Source organism: Rhododendron vialii, chromosome 4a (assembly GCF_030253575.1).
Source record: "Rhododendron vialii isolate Sample 1 chromosome 4a, ASM3025357v1".
In the NCBI taxonomy this organism is placed as follows: Eukaryota; Viridiplantae; Streptophyta; class Magnoliopsida; order Ericales; family Ericaceae; genus Rhododendron; species Rhododendron vialii.
The window spans coordinates 26,474,007-26,483,505 of NC_080560.1; positions in this window are offsets into that span (position 1 = coordinate 26,474,007).

Genomic DNA, 9,499 nt, shown 5'->3' on the forward strand with positions numbered 1-9,499 from the left:
TATAACCATTAACCATTCGGAGGTATAACATGGGAACACCGTAACCGTAAGAGAGGATACCTCAGGTGTTTCCTTATATTTTCCCTTCGGTTTGGGTCCATAATTTGTTTCTTGTATTCCCTACTCCTTCGGCTGCCGAGATGACTGAACAGACACAAAATTCAACTGCTTAAACCCATAGAAATTTCTGGTTGTGGACAAATGTCGCAGTGGGTTAGCTTTCAACAGATGAGAGGTACGAAAAAGAAAACAAAATTATTAATCCGCCAAGCCAACAAGGGTCCCTACTTTTAGGGGACTTATTCTAAAACTACCGGAGCATAACAAAGGCTTGATCGAGTTGAACGGGTGCATGCAACTTGTGATATTAAACTGAACATGTAACTAAACTGAATAGGAAACATGCATGATATGGTTGAACGAGGAGGACTAAACTGAACTTGAGACATGCAAGGGTAAAATGGTAATTTAATATGCTGGGACAAAACTGGTAGCGTAACAGTTGCAAATTGAGAATATGCTGCGGATAGCATAACGGTATGGATAGAATAAATAGTATGCATGTAACACCCCTAATTTTGGGAACATTAAATAGACATTTTTATTGAAAACCAAATAGAGTTTGGCTCATTATTATATTATAACTTCCATGAGAGTACTTTTTATTACACAAGGGAAAGGAATCTAAGATTCCTATCTATAGCTCCTCCTGCTCCTCTATTCTTGCCAGTTCTTCGGCTCCGAAAGTCTCCAATGTGTACAGCTCACCCTGATCATCTACAAGGTCTGACACATTATACCGGCGTCGCCACCAATATAATATGTCAGGGTCACCAAATGTAACACCATGAGTTACAGGAGCTCAATAGAATAATCCATTTCCACTAACCCATAACTTACAAGCAATAGACCATAAGGTTAATGATTTCCACATAGTAAATGCATATCTAACAAGACAGTAACAGTGACACCCACATTCACTAGTCAAACTAACGTTGGTGGCCATGATTTTTTGAGTTTCTCATACGCAACTCATCGTAGACCGTGTCTCATTTTCATTTACCAAATCAACATTTCCAAAATCGTTTTTACAAACCCAACATCGATTCCGCCGTTCCGGTTCCTCGAGTATCCTCACAATGGTTCCGCCGCACCGGGATCCCATTGGCACACAAAACTTTGCATTGGCTGCTCCTCTCCGCGGATAACCAAGCTACACACCCAACCTCGGTTCTGCCGTTCCGGGTTCCCCGAGTATCCTTGCAATGGTTCCGCCGCACCGGGTTCCCATTGGCACACGCACACACACATACACCACACAATGGGCAAGTCCGGCCACATTGCGGTTTTCAAAACACCTTCCTTTTCAAAACACACATTGTCTTTAATGCACCCGAGGTGTCATGTTTCTAACTTTCTCGATTTTTTTGTCTCGTTTTCATGCATAGACTCTGCGGTAGGACTTTTCACGTAAATACACATAAATCATTCATTTGTAATCTTGAAACTAAACTAGCAAGATCATCCAACTCTATATGATGTATCAAGTTCAAATTTACCACTTAAAGCATAACGCCACAAGTATGGACGCCTTTGGAGTGGAGACCACTTATGCTTTATCACACCTCAAGACAAACAATCCAAGTAATCACATATACATGCTCATAACCATTATTAAGATCAAAATACGAATACTTCCAATCAAGTTCACACTTTTGAAATCCGTTCTTTCTTTCTTTTAGGGAAGTTCAAAACAACAAATGTTTTCCCGGAAAATAAAGTCAATATATTCAACATACTCCCCTTCCTTTTTCAAAACTTTAAAACAGTGTTCTAAAAGGCGGGATTAATTGCCTATTAATGGGCGATTAATTGGAAATTTCAGCTGACCGATGAGATTAATGGCTAAAAGGTTGAATTAGGCGGCTAGAAGATTAATCGGACTTTGGCGGTGATTAATCGCCGCTTAATTGGTCGGCGTCTAGGCGGCGATAGGCGATTAATTGGCTAATGGGCGATTAGGCGAGGTAAATCTGAATTTTTAGAAAATGAAGGGGGTAACTGTTATACTCATACCAGGTTATTTAGGGCTTTGAATTACTGTGTTAGGGCTCTCATTCGATCTGGGTTGGGAAGAAACCCAGTCATCGCCTACTGTCGACGCCAGTACATCGACGATCGCCTCTCATCATCGACACCGGTCATCGCCGACGCTAGTCTTCGCCGACGCTAGTCATCGCCGACGCCTTTCATCACCATTCACCGCTACTGCGCCTCATTGTTGATTGCTGTAACTCTCGATCCCTCTCTCTTGATCCCCCTCTCTCTTTGTAATCTCTCTCTCTCTCTCTCTCTCTCTCTCTCTCTCTCTCTCTCTAATTTCTTGATCCCTCCCTCTCTCTATAGTGAGTAGTATTTTTATTTTTATTTTTGACAAAATTTACCACTTGAGTCTGAGTAGCAGAGTAGTGTAGTATTGTAAATTTATGGTTTGGACCGTTTGGTGCAGGCCGTAGCCGTGTAGACCGGTAGATGTGTAGTAACTAGTAAGTATTGATGGTAGAGAAGATATATCACATCAACTAGAAAAACTGTGATTATTGATGGTAGGGAGGTTGTAGAATATTTAAAAAAAAAAAACCGACTAATTGCTAAAAGGCGATTAATGGCCGATTAATAGGTCTCGAAGCTTGAAGGTGGTCGGCCGCCCGCCTAGCGCCGATCGCTTTTTAGAACATTGCTTTAAAACAAATACCTTTCAAGTTCTCACGCATTTCTAACATTCAAACAATAAACATACTTCTATTTATACTTAGAGTAAGTAAGTAGGGGTATTCTACCGTTCTTCTTGGTGGTAGGGCGGCTACAGAAAAGTAAGTCGGCTATCGGACGGAGTGACTTCCTACGGTAAGCTTCCGATAGTTTCGAAAGAGAAAGGTTTCTCTCGAAACTAGATCTTGACTATACTACTAAACTTTTTGGATCGAAAGGGTGGTCAAGTGGTGGTTTAGTGGCTGCCTAGGATGAGTTTCTTAAAGAACTCAAGAACAATGAAGAACAAGGCAAGAACAAAGTAAGAACACAAGATTTCTAGAGAGAGAAGTTGAAAGGTTTCAAGGTGTGAGTTGAATGGCAAGAATGTGTTGCTATTTATAGCAAAGGGATGGACTCTCCTCCTCCTTCTCATGGCCGCCCCCCCCCCCCCCCCTCCCTCTTCTTCTCTCATTTTTTTTGCTTCATGTCTTGTCCAATCAAGCTTTTCAACAAGCCAAGGCCTTGTCAATCCATCCTAGGTGTAGGTATAGGTTATTATGGAGATTTCCTAAGGCTTGTAAGTAATTCCTAGGTAATTATAGTCTAGGTTAGCAAGTCTTGCAAGTAAGAAAGAAACGATAGCTAGGCTAGAGAGTAGTCTTCCCATGTCTAGTCAATCTTAGGTCTAGGTTGTAATCAATTCCTAGGTTGATTAAATGCTAAAATTGTGTGCTTGAATAGGTTTAAGAATGAGTTGTCAAAGGTCACTAGGTTGAGTGCAAGGTTGGCCAAAAGGTTTATGTGAGGTTGCTTGCTAGAGTACACAAAACACAAGCACACACACTCACTCCTCTCTCTCCCTCTCTCGGCCTCCCTCTCTCTCTCCCCTCTCTGCCTTTTCTCTCTCTCTCTCTCTCTCTCTCTCTCTCTCTCTCTCTCTCTCTCTCGTACTATGTATGTAGGTATGTATATATATACCTAGAGAAAATCTAGAAAGTAAGCCTTGGAGGGTAATTATTAGGTTTAGGGCTATTAGTCTTAGGTTGGCATGCATGACAAGGCTAAGTTTGCTTCTTTTGGAAGCAAAATGATGGCTTCCTATGGTCCATGATTTGTCTAGTCAAATCTATATACACATTGGCATGTCTAGTTTCTATTATCCCAGGGATAAAAATTTCCCTTGCAACTATTATCCAATGGGTAGAGGAATATTGATGATAAGTAAGGTTGAAATGACTAGACATGAAGTATAATGATTACCTCCCTTGGTCTAAAAGGGTTCAATGAGGGTTTAGAAAGGTTCATAAGGTTCAAGGATGGTTAAAAGGTTCATCTAGGATTAGAAAAATGTAACTAGGTTGAATTGGTATTTAGGTTTCTCTAACTAATTGGTTGGAAGCTAATTCTACTTGCCAAGTAGAATTTCTAGCCAAGAAATATAATTTAAAGATTTTATTTTATTCACTATGAAAATTTTACAAGTGCTTCTATAAGCATACTTGTCTTTAGAAAAAGACTAAATTGTCTGGGACGAAAAGATATAATTTTATAAATCTCAAATCTAATTATGACGGATTATTAAAAATTAAAAAGAAATTTTAAAAGCAAATTCCAGGTAGTTAAAATAAAATTTAAATATTTAACAAAATTTTTATTTACCAAAAATCAGAGTAATTACAATGCATGTGGACAACATAACGGTAGGTGCAAAATAATAAATATACGTGTGGATAACGTAACGGCTACACATGGATGTATGTGCGAGTGATCATACAGACAAAGTAATGGCAAGGTAATTTGTATGAAGAATTAAACGTGCAGCACCACGACTAAACACGCATGAAGAGCGAAACGGTCATTACACATGAACTATCTAAACCCTAGGTTAACATGCGTGAACAAAAATTATAGTAACATGCGACATTAAAATGAATTTTAAAAAAAAGCCTAAATTAGTATGGACAAAGCAAGAACAGAAAATAAACCCTAGGCATGCAACTAAACAATAATTAACTTAAACAAAATGAACAACAAAATAAATTAGACTAAACAATAAAGAAAATAAAAATGAACGACATACCTTGTGTGGGCTACTCCCTCCGGATTGAGTTTTTGAGAGTCGTCACCGGGATTTTTGTAAATGGTTTGCCACCCGAGAAACATTGAACTTGAAAATGATGATGGAGTTTGATTTTGAGTTTGAAAAGGGTTTGGCCACCTGTTCGTCGTCACCACAAGATCTTGGATTTAGGAGTCAGGTTATGAGAATGGAAGGTTTTTATTCATCACCCTTCTCGCCCGATGCGAGGATCGGTCTCTACTAAATGCTTGTGGGATTATAGAAATGTTTATTGTTCTTAACTTTTAAATACATAACATGTATGGTGTAGGCATGTCCAACGTGTACGGTTTAAAGTGAAATGACAATGCAGTAAAGAGATAGTACGCACAAAGATTATTGAAAATTGAAGAAAATACAGAAGGAAATCCAGCACTGGAGATTAGGTGTCCAGCGTTGGATTTCTGATAAGAAAATAGTTTGAAATTGAGTTTTGTCTATCCAAACAGTAGACTAATTAGTGCGTATGCATGGAAAATGGTTTAACTTAAACTTAATGCATCTCTAGAATGAAACAGTGTGAAACAATACTGGAAGTAAATGACCAAAGGTTGAAGTGAACCACGGAACCCCTTTGAACTCCACTCATATTGAAGAGATCAGTAAGTCCAGGGGCAAAAACCCAGCGTTGGGGATGGGATATCCAGCGTTGGACATGTTCTGGGTACATTTTTGTATCCAAAGCCAGTGGGTACGCTGGTTTAGTGTCTAGGACTGCCTTATGCCCCTTGGCTTCCTCAGAATAACAGAAACCAGCAACGTAGATTGTTTTCTACCTTTTTGGGTGCTTGATCAAGGCTTGGTTTGAGTGGTTTAAGAGGTGGTTTGGATTGAAGGATGGTGGGATTGGTTTTAGAGTGAAGTTTTGGGTTGGTGGGAATTTTTTGAATGAAAACCTGACATTAGAATATTTTTCTTACTAAAAACAGATTTTCTCACAATTTTCTCTCAAGAATTAGGATTTTTCCAAGACTTTTCTCAAATATGACCAAGAGCTCTTCCTTTTCCAAATCACTTGCATTTATAGAGAAAAATGGGGAAGGAACGTCTATGTTAGTCTAGTTCCTGATATGACCAACCAGCATGTTTAGTAGGATGATGATTAGATTCATGCAAGTCTAGTTCCTGATATGACCAACCAGCATGTTTAGTAGGATGATGATTAGATTCATGCAGCAGTTAGAATTGTCCTAGTCAATGATCAAGCCTCCATTGGCTTTGCCAATGCTAAGAAAAGTATCCGCAGCACTGGGTAGGGTTTGGTTTTAGGATGTTCAAAGTCAATGATCAAGCCTCCACGTTTGTGATTTTGTTTTGTGTCATCATTGGGAGGCCAAAAGCCAACATCTAAGGTGGTTCAGCTCCTAAATTGGGGTGTCTACACCTTGACTCCTCGAGACCAAGCGGACCACCCTTAAAAACTGAGTGAAATATGGAACTAGATTGCCTTTGGAGGAGCAATCTTGATGCAAGAAGCCTTTCAATAACCTAACGGCATAATAAAAACTTTATTTTGCTAGCTAAGAAACATTAGCCTGCTCTTAAGGAGTGAATGAATCTAATGATTCTGGACAAGTTGAAATCTATGGAGGTAAGGGGCTTATATAGGTTTGTTTGTGGGAAAAATGAGTTAATTTTTCAAAGTGGGACTGTGAAAAATACTGAAAATGTCACGCCCTCGATTTTCAACATAAATAAATAATCATTTTCAGAAATAAGACCTTCGCATAGCATAAATAATATGCCAAAAGAGTTATCACCTATTTAACTTACAAACCAAATTTCCAAGTTTAAAGATATACAACATTGGCACTCCAGCCCAAAATAAGCTTAAGTACAAATACGAACAAGTTCTTAAGTTACAAACGATTTAGTCAAAAGAAATTCTAGAGAAATTAGTTAGAAACGCACAAGTTCTTAAGTTACAAACGATTTAGTCAAAAGGAAATCCAGAGAAATTAGTTACAAACGCATCTTTATCTAAAGAAAGTCATTACAAAGATGATTAAGTAACTAAACAGTGTTAGCTTCCAAAAATCTTCCACATCCAAGCACATGATGCATGGAAGCTATTGTTCGGCATTTGAACCTGAAATAATAATAGGTTGAGCTACACTAGCCCAGTAGGAATATCTTTTACCAATTCTATGTGCAAATATGATGACAAGTGTAACGGAAAGAAATCATGTGAATGTAGCTTAAGGAATGGACTAACAATCAACTCAAGAGTACGCCAACATTCATTTGACTCAATCTAAGTATGCCTTTTTCACCGCTAACCATGTAGTTCACAAGTTACTAGCGATCTAACGATTAGGACACGACCCTCTTTCACAAATCCTCGCCGTCTGTATTTCCACCCATTGCGTTATAGTATAACACCTCGAGAGCTACCGTATTGCCACCCCTTGCGTTATGATGAACCCTAACAACCTGGATCACCGTATTACCACCCCCTTGCATTACGAGACCCACTTGAGTCTCCTTATTACCACCCATTGCGTTACGAGAATCCCTATCCCAACTTCCAACTCACTCATCTACTTTCTTATTCAATGTGCAAGCTAAGACGTCCCCATGATCACATTCTTTACATGCAACATCATACAATATGCCACTAACATTCCCAAGTAATCAACCAATCAATAAGATGCATTTCAACAAGGTTTTAATTAAGTAAACTTTATTCACTCTTACTAACTGAAGGCCAACGGAACAAGGATATCATCGATTAATCATAGGAAGTCAATTGAACATGTTTGAGAATGTTAGGAGGTGTCCAAAAGGGTTTAGAAGTGATCGGGGCTCCATACGGTTGAAAGAACACAACACAGCAAAAAGCTATCTAGAGGAGAGGGGGATCGATCCCCCCCATGACCAAGGATCAATCCTTGAGGCTGCTGGCTAGAGAAAGAAAATGGGGGATCGATCCCTACGCAATTTTGGGCGATTTTTTTGCAGATTTTGACAGCTTTCAATAGAGCAAAGGAGGACGATCAAGGCTCGATTTCTACACCAAATCAACATAATAACACATAAAAGAGGCAAAGAAGTCCTTACCTCGAGTCAAGGAGCGAAACCCAAGAGATTCGAACAAGCCCTAGCTCTAAACTCTTTGAAATCAACCGAGATCTTCTCCCCGAGCCTCACCCAACACGATACGAGCCCTAGGTTGCATTCCAGAGATGAAATAGAGATGGATTCTTGAGGTTTTTGGTAGAGTTTTGAATGGAAGAGCAAGAGAGAGTGAGAGGGACGGTAGAGATATATATATATATATATATATATATATGTGTGTGTGTGTGTGTGTGTGTGTGTGTGTGTAGAGTCCCTTTCTTATAAGGACTACCTTATTTTAATAAAATGCGGACCTCCATTTTTCGATCGAATTTTGATGATCTGAGCGGCTCAATGTGTTCAGAACATGATTTTAAGGGTACCCGCGAGAAATCGGAAAAAAAAATGACCAAGAAGGGCTTGATTTGAGCAGTTATTATTTGAACCGTTAGATAAAAAATAAACAAAAACTGCTCAGATGAAGCCCTTCCCGGTCTTTTTTTTTGCTGACTTCTCGCGGGTACCCTTAAATCACGTTCTGAACACATTGAGCGGCTCGGATCATCGAAATCCGATCGGAAAAGGCGAGAAATGAGAGGTGTGCATATAAGGTCCTCATTTTAAGGTCCTTACCTGAAGATTTCTATATATATATAGGGAGATATAATAATCTCCTATATACACACACACACACACACACACACACTATTTATACTACCTCAAAAGAAATTCACACTTTTGCTCTCTCTAGTTCCCATTCTTCCACTTCAAACCATAATTCAAATAACCACCACATAAACCTTACTTTCCCAATTAGACAATTAATAAACATTTCAATAATTAAAATTTATACGGGTCTCTACAGAAAACATGGAGCCCGAGACGAAAAAATACTAAATGATGCCGAACCAACTCCCGAGAGTCGGCAAGCCTCATTTGATTCAGGTCGGATTCAGGTCCATTCTGATGCGCTTCAGATTGATTTCTGGGTCAAAAACGGCAATGAATTGGCCTAAAAATAGGACTTTTGTGGGTTAAAAGTAAATCATTTTATCAATCAAAAAGATTCAACGTATTTTAAAAATATTTTAGTATGGAGCACAACACAATTTCAAAGAAAGTTTGCGAATTGATAATGTAGATACCCTAATTTGGCTTAACAAGTATTTAAGCCCCACCTTAGGCATTTTCCGGTGATGAATAAGTTATCGTAACATTATATAAGACTAAGAGTACGAGGTCCAGCTTGGGTGGTTGTGAACATAAAGTTGTTGGAACATCATTCCATAGCCCTTTCCTTATCATTTCTACTTTTTTTTTATTATTCTCTCTACTAATCGTCACTTTCATAAGTAGTGATCCCCACTCTCTGTAATGACCGCTAGACAAAACGCGGATCATCACTTTTCTTCCTGCCTTGACTAAGTTAATTGCCCAACAGAATGCAGATCTCCTGACGCAGCGGAATTAACAAAGAGATTAGTTGCGTACTAATCAAACGAATGATAGGTACTCGTAGCCATGAGCAGTTCTTGAATCCTCAAGAGAAAAAGACAAAGTCTGAATATT